Below are 11626 nucleotides of genomic sequence, written 5' to 3' on the forward strand. Positions count from 1 at the left end.
TCATCCCTAATCTTTCTGTGCTGAAAAAAGGTGTAGAGGTAGGTGACAAAAAGGCAATAAGTAAAGAGTGTGAAACAAGTCACCAGTCAGCATTTACCTAATTCGGTTTTGATGTAACTGGACATTGATTCAGCGGGGACAGAACTTTAGGACTCTGCAGCCATATGAGTGTTTAAACAGCAAGGACCACGTTTGCGTAGGAGGAAACTTCGTTAATTACATTGAAATTAAAATGCCAGGAAGGATTATCCAGAGGCAGCCTGCCTATTCTTTGTGAGGAAGATCAGAAAGTATATTTTATTATGCTGTTATTTAAACATGATGCAGCCCTAAAGTTGACTGGAAGTTGGTGCTTCATTCTCTCTTATTTGCCCTTAACAGCCAAGAGCTTAAGTGAGAGTAGGGTGGTGCAGACACAACAGTACTTCTTTCTCATGAAGAAGTCATAGCTGTTCTCCAGATGCTAGTCCTTGTCTCTCCATTAGTTTGACAAGGAAGCTACAGTGTGGCAGTGTTTACCATATTTTTGACTCTTATGTTCACACAGAGATGGGTATGTTGAAGAACATATTGAAGTCTGCGCCTTGATCAAACACTATGTATTCTCCTATTATAAAGAGCTTGTATTTCAGTCTGTATGGTGTTTTTCTTTCCTTGTTATATTTGTGACCACAGCAGACACAGTACGAACAAAATTTCTATCCAGTTAGATGGTGACAGCTTCTGTTTTCTTCCCCTGTATGCCAAGTTGCTGTCAAAAAGGCTGAATCACAACAAATTGCTGCAACATGAAGTTGTTATATTTTCTGAGGGACCAGAAAACTTGTATTGTAGGTTTATACACACAATAAGGACCATTTTCATGACAACTTCCAATTTAGGTGGCTCTTTTGCTGGGTTTGTTCTTGGTATTCAGTGTCATGTTTTCATGCACAATCCATTGTTTTGGTGACATATACTGGTGTTTCATTGCATTTGTCACTTTTGCTGACATAAAGGGTTTAAATTATGTATTGCATCATCTGCCACCTGCAAATACAAACTTTACATCAGCTATTCTCATGCCAAGAGATGGAGATAAAATCAAGAGAGGACCCTAATACTGAGACATTAATTCATTGCAAGTGAAAGAGAACTACTTTTATGCCAATTTTTTTTTCTTCTCTGAAACAGACATGGCTTTTGGTAGAATTGAATTCATATCTACTTGTATTATTTGTATTATGGTTTATACTCCATTTTGCAGTACTAATAGCTGTTATGTGCATTCTCCCCTTGGGCTTCCAGCATAGCTTCTCTTCTCTCCATCACATTCCATTGGAATAAATTTTGTTTGTACTTGAGTGCCTTACAGACTTAAAGAAGTTGGTGCTTAATTGTGCAGCATTACTTCCCATCTCCTTTGTCATTCTAACATGAAATGAGAAAGAGAAGGAGGAAAAAGACATTGCCTGACAATTCACTTAGAATTTTGCTTTTTCTGAGACCAGAACACCTTATTTCTATTAATGCAGTTGTCTGGTGGCATAGCCCTAGGGACATGTCAGTGCTCCTGCACTTCTGGAAGCTTCTTTGAGCTATTCTTATGGTCAAAGAAGAAAGCAGTGAAGCTGAGCATATCAGACATTCTGCAGATGCACAAAAGACGGTAAGTGTTCCATGTCAGTGCACTTAAGTGCTCAGAAGAAGTAAATAGGTACTTAAAACTTTGCAGTTAATTTCAACTGCATAAGGGGCAGTCTAACCAAAACAAGAACATTTTGCTTCTGCTTTAGAAAACCTTACTAGACCGATTTCCACTGCTGTATGACTTCCCTGAATGTAACATTTTGGTCAGTGTGTTCATGCCATCTTCTATCCTACTGTTTCTGTAGTGATAGTAAAGATTTTAATCTTTACTATCTTTAATCTTTACTATCTGTGATAGTAAAGATTTTAAGTCATAGACATTTTGAGTCATTACAGGAAAATTATTCATCCTGGAGAGTGGCCAGTGTGATGCCCACTTTGAAGAAGTGCCAAGAAGGATGGGGGGAGCTGCAGGCCTGCCAGTCTGACCTCTGCTGTGGAGGGTTATGGAGCGGATTTTTTTGAGTGCCATCACACTACATGTACAGGACAACCAAGGGATCAGGCTCCATCAGCAGAGGTTTATGATAGGCATGTCCAGCTTGTACAACTTGATCTCCTTCTTTGACATGGTTACCCAGGTAGTGGGTAAGGAAAAGGCTAGGGATGTCATTTACCTGGACTTCAAAGCCTTTGACAGGGACTCCCACAGCATTCTCCAGGAGAAGCTGTCAGCACATGACTTGGACAGGAGTATTGTGTTCTGGGTAGAAGCCTGGCTGTATGGCTGGGCCCAGAGCGTGGTGGTGCATGGAGTTACATCCAGCTGGTGGCCAGTGGCCAGTGGTGTTCCCCAGGTCTCAGCACTGGGGCCAGTTCTGTTTAATATCTTCATCAGTGACATGGAGGAGGGGATTGAGTGCACCCTCAGTCAGTTTGCAGGTGACACCAAGCTGGGAGAGAATGTCCATCTGCTGGAGGGCAGGAAGGCTCTGCAGAGGGATCTGGACAGGCTGGATCCATGGGCCAAGGCCAGTGGTGTGAGGTTCAACAAGGCCAGTGCTGGGTCCTGCCCTGGGGTCACAGCAACCCCAGGCAGTGCCACAGGCTGGGGCAGAGTGGCTGCAAAGCTGCCACAGGAAAAGGAGCTGGGGGTGCTGCTGACAGCAGCTGAACATGAGCCAGCAGGGCCCAGGTGGCCAAGAAGGCCAATGGCATCCTGGCCTGGACCAGCAATGGTGTGGCCAGCAGGAGCAGGGCAGGGATTGTTCCCTGTACTCAGCACTGGTGAGGCTGCACCTCAAATCCTGTGTTCAGTTCTGGGCCCCCCACTTTAAAACAGACACAGAATTCCTGGAACATGTCCAGAGAATGGCAACATAACTTGTGAAAGCTTTAGAACATGTCATAGAGGAACCTCTGAGGGAACTGTTTTTCTTTCATCTGTAGAGAAAAGGAGGCTCAGGGTGGACCTTATTGCTCTTTATGACTGCCTGAAGGGAGGCTGCAGTGAGGCAAGGGTTGATCTCTTCTGCTGTGCTTGCAGTGAGAGTGCCAGCAAAACCTCAACTCTGGATGTGAGGAGAACAGATTTAAGGCTGCTGAGGGAATTAGTGGGTAAGGTACCCTGGGAAAATGCTTCTGCAGGTGCTGGGGTTTGCCAGCGCTGGTCACATTTTAAGCACCATCTTCTAAGGACATAGGAAGAGGGAATTCCCAAATGCCAGAAGTCAAGCAGGGGAGGCAGAAGATGGCTTGGCTGAGCAGGAATCTTCTTTGGGAGGTAGAGGCAAAAAAAGAAGGTGTAGACTGAGCAAAAGCAAGGTCAGGTGACGTGGGAGAATTACAGAGATGCTGCTCACCACTGCAGGGAGAAAATTTGTGCTGAAACTCAAATGGAGATGAAGCTGTCCACAATTGAGGGAGACAATAAGAAGAGGGGTTTTAAATGCATTAATAGCAAAAGGCAGTGAAGAAATAACATAGTCCTCCTACAGGATGAGAACAGCCACCTCATAAACAAGAACATGGACATGGCAGAGATGTTTAATGCTTTCTTTACCTCTGTCCTCAATGCCAGTGATGGACTAAGGGGTCCCAGGGCCCTGAGTCACGGGACAGTGGTTGAGAGAATGATTTACAGTTCCCCGTAAATCTGTAAGACCCAATGGAATTCATCTGAGAATACTCAAAAGAGCTGGCTGACTTCATTGTGATGTCTCTTTCCTTTTTGGACAGTCTTGGGGATCCAGATAGGTCCCAGCTGACTGGAAGCTGGCTGATGTCCCAGTTTTCCAGAAGAGCAGGAAGGATGAGCCTGGAAACTCCACGCCTGGCAGTCTCACTTCAGTGACTAGCAAAATTATGGAGAAAATTATTCTGGGAGGTATTGAAAAACACCTGAAGGACAATGCAGTCATTGGTCACAGCCAACATAGGTTCATGACAGCAAAGTCCTGCTTGTCAAAATTAACTTAATTTTATGAGAGAGTAACCCACTTACTTGATCAAGGGAAGCCAGTTGATGCAATCCTTTTGGATTTCAGTGAAGGTTTCAACACTGCCTCTCACAGGATCCTTCTGGACAAAATGTCCAGCGCACAGCAGGGTAAACGCATCATGTGATGGGTGATCAACTTGACTGATGGGCTGCACAAAGGGCTGCAGTGAATGGGGTGGCATCAGGCTGGTGACCTGAGACTAGTAGAGTTCTACAGGGCTCCACCTTAGGCTCTACACTCTTCAACACGTTCATAAATTACTTGAATGCAGGACTTGAAGGGACATAGATATCTAAGTTTGCAAATTATACAAAATTGGGAGGAGCTGTTGACTCCCTTGAAGGCAGAGTGGCCCTGCAGGTAGACCTCAACGAATTAGAGGACTGGGAGACTACCAACCATACAAAGTTCAGCAAGGGAAACAACTGGATTCTGCACCTGGGATGGGGCAGCCTTGGATGTACAGACAGACCTGGGAATGAGATGCTGGAAAGCAGCGATACAGAGAGGGACCAGTGGGTCCTGGTCTGTGGAAAGCTGAACATGGTCAGCAGTGCCCTGACAGCCAGGAGGGCCAGCCGTGTCCTGGGGGGCATCAGGCCCAGCATGGCCAGCTGGGCAAGGGAGGGATTGTCCTGCTCTGCTCTGCACTGGGGTGGCCTCACCTCGAGTGCTGGGGGCAGTTCTGGGTGCCACAGTGTAAGAGAGGTACACAACTATTGGAGTGTCCAAAGGAGGGCCATGAGGATGGTGAAGGGCCTAAATGGGAAGCCCCCTGGAGCAGCTGAGGTAATTTGGCTTGTTCAGCCTGAAGGAGACTGTGGCAAGACCTTATTGCACTTAAAACTTTCTTATGAGGGGAAAAGGAGAGGCAGGCACTGATGGCTTCTCTATAGTGATCAGTGACAGGAGCTGGAGGAGTGGCCTGAAACTGTGTCAAGAGAGGAACAGACTCCCCAGGAAAGTGGTCACCAAGCCTCACAAATTTCAAGCAGCATTTGCACAATGCTGTTAGGCACATGGTGTAATTCTTGGGTTGAGTTGGACTTGATGGTCTTTGTGGGTCTCTTCCAACCTAGCATATTCTGGGATATAGTCCTTGGAGTGAAAACTAATTCAAAGCAGCTCCTCTAGGTGAACGTGCTTCCCTGTCTGAAGCATGAGGATTAATAAAGGGTAAGCTTACCTTTGGTTGAGCCCAGCTGTGTGAGTGGGCAGCTCATCCCCTTTCAGAGCTCCAGTGAGTGCAACCATCTCATCCCCACCTGTAACATCCCTGCTGAGTTCAGCAATAGCCTTACTGGCTGTTCTGCCTGTGTCACTATTCCTCAGATGAGAGTGCTGCCTGTTTCTTCCAGACTAGTTTTTTAATAGCTTAATGTCTGTCTGAAAGAGATTCCTGGCCCTTGGGAGCAGTCGTAATCTCAGTGAGTATCAGACAGTCACAACTGGCTTCCTCAGTGCTTTCCAAGAGTTCCAGGAGAAGCCCATGTCATGCTTTCCCTTTCTGTTGCTTGCTGCTGTAGATCCTTTAATGTAACTATGTGATCACAGTTACATCAGCTGAAATCACAGACACTAATCCTACAAAATAACAAAGGCACCATCTACACTGTGTAATGCTGTCTGTCATCTCTAGCCACCTCACCTTTCATGTATTCGGCTAGTGGTTGTTCAGTCTTTGGAGTCACTGAGCAAAAAGAAATCTCTAGTTATTTTTAAACTAAATGAGCTTGCACAGTAACATGTTTTTAACTCATCCCAGAATTGCTTCTGACCAGACACAGGATGAACAAATACTGTGTCAGATAGTGACAGCTTCATGAAAAGTTAACTTTAAACTCAGAAAAATACCTACCATACAGAATTCATGGTTATCTTTTCGAAAATAAGAGATTACTCATATGAGACCACTTTGCACTTTGCTGCTCAAAAGAGAACAAACAGCCGTCTGAGAACTTGCTAAGAGAGTGTCTCCAGCACATCATAACCTCCTATCACCCCTCTCAAACATGAGCCCCCACCTCAGTCTTATGTTATCCTTTGGTATAAAGCACTGGGATCCATCACATGAGAGGTCTATTTTGAGTCTAGCAAGGTCTAGCAGTATACCATGTGATATGACTACAGAATTCAGTCTCAAAAAATGCTGCACAGATACACGTAAAATTTTAGTACACTTTTTTAACCTTATAGTTACACAAATGTACAGAAGTAATCTTCTGTGAAAAGTGTAAACATTTCCAGGAAGGTCACACATACATTACCTTTTGCATGTTCACTGGTGGGGCTATTTTTCCTTCTAGTTTTGCCTGAAAATACACTCTGTCTCACATAAATGTACCAATTGCCTTCTGACAGCTTGAACACCCAGGTCAGTGCCAAGGTTTCCACGGGACTCAGCTGTGTCACGGAATCAGAGTATTCTGAGTTGGAAGGGGCCCACAGGGATCATTGATCTGTGACCTTGGCATTATCACCATGCTTAACCAATGGGCAGCAACCCATCAACTGTGTTCTAAATTATCCTTCTTTGCAGAGGATTGAATTTTTCCTTTGAGATCTTAGACAGCAAGGACAAATTAACTTTCCTAAGGGCAAATCTGGGGAGACTTCTAAAGGAAAATGAAACTTGGTAAGTGAGGAATGAGTAGAAAGTTTCAAAAACATCTATTTTCACAACCAAGAAAGTAAGTTTTGAGGTCTCTACAGAAGCATTCTGTGTCATAGAGCATCTCTTGTTCAATGACACAGAAATTAGTTTCAGCCTCGTGGCAGGCCTTACTAGCGCACCTTTGAATGGCTGTGGGGAGCCGTGTTAGTCTGTGAAAGCCACCTCTGGCCAACATGGTCTTTCCATTCTGGCAAGGAGCTTCTTCATCACTGAAGTTAGCACAGGGAAGTTAGCTTTCTCAAGAAACTGATCTCGACCACATTAAGCAACCTTTGCCAGGAGTGCTCCAGCCTAGGAGACAGGCAGGTAGAATTAATGCTAAATTAAATCCCCGGTCCTGTTTTTCTAAGTCTTAATGCTTGCACAGATTATTGCAAATTGCAAAAAAGAATGCTTGTTGTGGGAGGTACAGAGCTGAACTTTCATCTTTTGCTTGTAAATGACTGCATACCCATGAAAATATTTTGAAGTCTGAATGGGAAGTCTGTTACAGGCTGTAGAAATGTATCACTCTTCAGGCACTTCAGTCATGGATCTTTTTAGTGCGTCTCAATAATTTGCACTGAGGTGTAGAAATTCAATAGGAATTTGAGTTACACTGTCAATACCTAATATAAACAGCAAGCAGATGACAAAATAGTAGTAGTCCTTGTCTAAATAAATGCAGGCTTAACTTCTATTTCCTCCAGCTTGAGCTGAAGCTACCATTAAGCTACCAGATTGCAGATCTTATTATTGTTACTTGGAATCTTGTAGTCACCTGTTTTTATTTTTATTGAACAGTACTTCCTTCTAATTCACATCTACATGACGGCTCCTACTTTCATATGAATGTTATAGATATGGTCCTTCATGTTGCCTTTTCTCTGTGTCATTTGCAGACTCAAGCAACAGCTTTGGAAGGTGACTGTCTGTGGCAAGGATTAAAGCTGGGTTAGGGTTTGGGACTTAATGCTGTCCCAAGATGAGTGCTGTGCTCTTGCCAGCTCACATGCTTCAGCAGAGTTTTGCTGGATCCCAAAAGTCCTGTCCAAAGTACCCCAAGGCTTAAAAGCTAATATTTCAAAGATACAGGAGAAATGGGAAAAATAATATTCATTAAAAAAAAAAACAAAAAAACAAAACACTCTCTCAGAATATTTATTGAAAGGTATTAAAAATCTATTACAATTGGAAATTGGAATATTTACCTGCATGTATAAGCCTTGTTAGATAATCATCTTTCTCCACCCTGGATACCAGATTTACATCCTTTCCTTCCCTCAGTTTGTACTTTTTGCTAAATACCATGCAATTTTATTTCCTTTCTCAGGCTCCTATGAGCTTTTACAGAGTTCATTTTGACTGATGCTTCTCATTGACCTTCTTTCCTCCCAAATCATCAGAAGGCGGTTGTAGCATATGATGCTGGGTCAATATGTGAGGCTTTCCTAAGCAGCCAGAAAGCTTTTGCTGCTACAACTCCAGATATCCTGACACAACCCTGAATTTAAAAAAAAAAATCAAAAAAAGTATTACAGCAGAACTGCCAGAGACATTTATACAGTCAACATGAGCATACAAACTATGACATAGGTGGAATCATTAGATAGAAAAGATAATTACCTTTTGCTTTCAAAAAACTTAATTAAAAGTTTTAAAAGGTAGTTTAGCGGTCTTCTTGCTCAATTGTTAGCTTTGATGTTTTGCTTATGTTTCACTGCTTTCCATGGAATGGAATGGAATGGAATGGAATGGAATGGATTGGAATAGAATAGAATAGAATAGAATAGAATAGAATAGAATAGAATAGAATAGAATAGAATAGAATAGAATAGAATATTTCAGCTGTGAAGGATCTACAATGCTTACGTGACCCAACTACCTAAGCATTTCAGGGCTGATCAAAAATTAAAGCATATTGTTAAGGATGTTATCCAAATGCTCCTTAAACAATGACAGGGTCAGTGCATCGGCCACTGGGAAGCCCATTCCAGAGTATCATTCTGGTAAAAAAATGCATCTCTTCTTTGATCCCTAAAAGACCAAGGGACCTCCTAAGAATCCTTGTGCAGCACTGGTATATCTCAAGCCTAATGGGAATGTATGAATTATGTCAAATGCAAACATTACCAAAGAATATTGATTTAAGCAACAAACAAACAAGTAAACAATACCTTTAGGCATATAAGTACTTTGCTTTTTTGGGGTTTCAATGGGAGAAATATGTTTTACAATAATATTTCCTTAGACAATCCATCAGCTTCTTGGTTTTATGACAGTGGTGATCCTGAGTCTAAGCATGTACGTAGCAAAGGAGCACATTTATGCCATTTAAAGACATTAGAAACATAACCCAGATTTTGGTATGTTACAGAAATATTAAGAAAACATTCAAAAACTTAAAATTAGGTTGTATAAAACAAGGACTACTACAAAAGGATGGTATTTGATTAACAGCCCTGAACTTCAGACTCTTTGGGTTTTTTTCTCCTTGTAATTACTGCAACTGGAACATATTACAGGCAGACATTAAGTCATAATTTGAAGTCTCTGAGACACTCAGTGTTCCCGGAGCAAAGGAATGAACCTTGAAAGAAGGGAAAATGAAGATCAGGTGCACGGACAGGGAAGCTGGGAGCTGCAGGTGACAACAGGGCAGGGTCATGACAGGACCTGGTCAGGGGACATGGCCAAGGTCATGCTTAGACACTGGGCCACAGGCTATGCAAGATGAATGGGTGCCATGGCCAGGCAGGGCTCACTGGTGACACAGCTCAAGCAAGCAAAGACCAAAAACAAGAGCCCTGCTTAAAAGCAGCTTCCAGGGCAGGGGAGATGACCTCCCTTGCTGAGGCTTCAACGCCTCAGGGTCTGGTTTACCAAACCTCTGGGGTTTGGATTTTTGGTTTTGCTTTTGATTTTCCTTTGAAAATAGAAACAAAGTAACTGTTCATATTCTTTCACCTTGTCTGGCAGACCTGAGAAGATACCAGCAGGGCTTCTCTATGCGAAGACCAAACCAAGAGCAACCCCTGGTGGATGCCCTCTCTCCCCATGGTGTTCTGGCACAGGGTGGGGCAGTCTGAGGATGCACGCAGTTCTTGAGCTCCTGGCTGCTGTGGAACAATGAGGGGGGCCGTGGCCTCCCAGAGCTCAGGGAGAACCCCACCTGCTATCAAATAGTTATTATTTGGTTCTAGCACCAGGTAGCAAAAAGCAAAAGTCAACTCCAAGGTTGCCTTCTTTGTTTACACCTTCTATACTTTGTTGCTAACAAAATACTTTGCTGGTATGGAGCCTTTCATAATGTCTACATGTGAACCTCCTCACACACAGTGCCATCCTAGCCTTCTTAGGATGTTTATAATTAGAAGCCTAAAGTGAAGTGAGAAAACAGAGTTTAATAAACTAATATGTACCACTGAATTTGGGTGCAAGAATTCTGTACCACTGAATTTCTGAAGAGCTCTATCCTGCACAATCAAGTGCAGGCCAGCCAATGTGCATAATTTGTATAGATGAAGTAGTGAATTGAGACATAATCATTCATTCCCTGAACACCCCCCCTCTATTAATAACCTACTATTTTGAGGTACACAAGTACCAAGTCCTTAAAAGCCAAGCAAGAAGGGCTGTTTTAAAACACATCCTCCTCTGGAAGGCAGCTGTGTGTATCAACAGGCTGATTATTTCAATCCAAAGTTTTACATCTCTGTGGGCGGATGGACTGTATGGATGAAAATTGCTATTCAACAGGTAGGAAGAGAGCTGAGTTTTCTTTAACCATCAGTTTTTAGAGCCTGCTTCCTTATCTTCATGAATATAGTGTCTGTTTCCAGGGAAATTAATCTTTACCAGAGAGCAAAAGCCAAAAGTATCAACACTGTAACCAGCAGAGAAGTGTGGAAGTCCCCAAGATTAATGTATGGACAGAAATCACATTTAAGGGCTCTTAATTGTAATTTTTTCAGCTTGCATTAGTCCTGGGCTGTTCCTGATTACTTTCTCTCTTCTCTCTGTTGCTTGTCCTTGAGTCCAGAAGGGAAAGGTTTTCCTATTATGGTCATTTTTTTCACTGGCAAGGCAGCAACAGCTGTCATAATTCAAAAGCCAACCTGTGAAATATATTTAATTCTTTACTCAATCAGTAACTTCAGATGATCATAACTTCTTATTGATACAGTCTTCTTGCTATTAACTTGTAGCATACAGAACACAAACCTTGACTTTATTTCCAAGAAACTCAAAGCCACTTCACTCTATCAACTCAAAGCCACCTTACTGTATCAACACAAAAATTTAGAAAACACTTATTTCCTTACTTGCAGATCAAAACCAGCTGAAATATTCCTTCTATGACAGAATTCCAGCTGGTGGTTGACCAAGGAATAGTGCAGCAAAGCTGGCCATTGTAACCTATAGAATTTTTAAATCTTGTAATTATACAGAAATCTGAAATCTCAGACAAGAAAGGGAAAGACAATTTTTTTCTGCTTCTCCTATTATTTTGGCTCATAGTCTCTAATGACTGTAAAAAGATAAAATCCCTGCAGACATCCCTGCCCAGAAGCAGCAGCCTGCACATGGATGTGGGTCACCACCAGCCCTGGAGTCTCACCCCATGTGACTTGGTACAGTCTGCTGAGTCCTGTGATGGGATCCCGCTGTGTTCAGCAGGATCTTCATTCTGCCTGTGTCTTAATTAGCTGGCATAATACAGTTAGCTGACATTCAGATCTTGGAAGAGCCTGTTCAGGCTGAAAGAAGTTTCTTCCTGTCCAATTGACCTGGAGTCTGGAAAGATCAGCTGTTTTCTTTTCTGGCTACAGTAATTCATTCAAATAAAGTGCTTTGTTTGTCAGGTTTTTTTGTCTCCTAGTGCCAACTAAAGCCTTTCTGG

General features: G+C 42.7%; 1 long non-coding RNA gene across 2 annotated transcripts; it reads right to left on the reverse strand.

The window, feature by feature from the left end:
- Positions 1-3597: 3597 nt before the first annotated feature.
- On the reverse strand, positions 3598-5595 carry LOC135291152 (uncharacterized). Of its 2 annotated transcripts, none has more exons than XR_010354023.1 (3): positions 5257-5595; positions 4073-4218; positions 3598-3922 (listed from the first exon to the last, which is right to left on the reverse strand). It is a non-coding gene; the product is annotated as an uncharacterized LOC135291152 (long non-coding RNA). The 2 variants fall into 2 exon arrangements; XR_010354022.1 differs by having other exon boundaries at positions 4073-4230.
- Positions 5596-11626: the final 6031 nt, after the last annotated feature.

This window comes from Passer domesticus, chromosome Z (assembly GCF_036417665.1).
Source record: "Passer domesticus isolate bPasDom1 chromosome Z, bPasDom1.hap1, whole genome shotgun sequence".
NCBI classification, from domain to species: Eukaryota; Metazoa; Chordata; class Aves; order Passeriformes; family Passeridae; genus Passer; species Passer domesticus.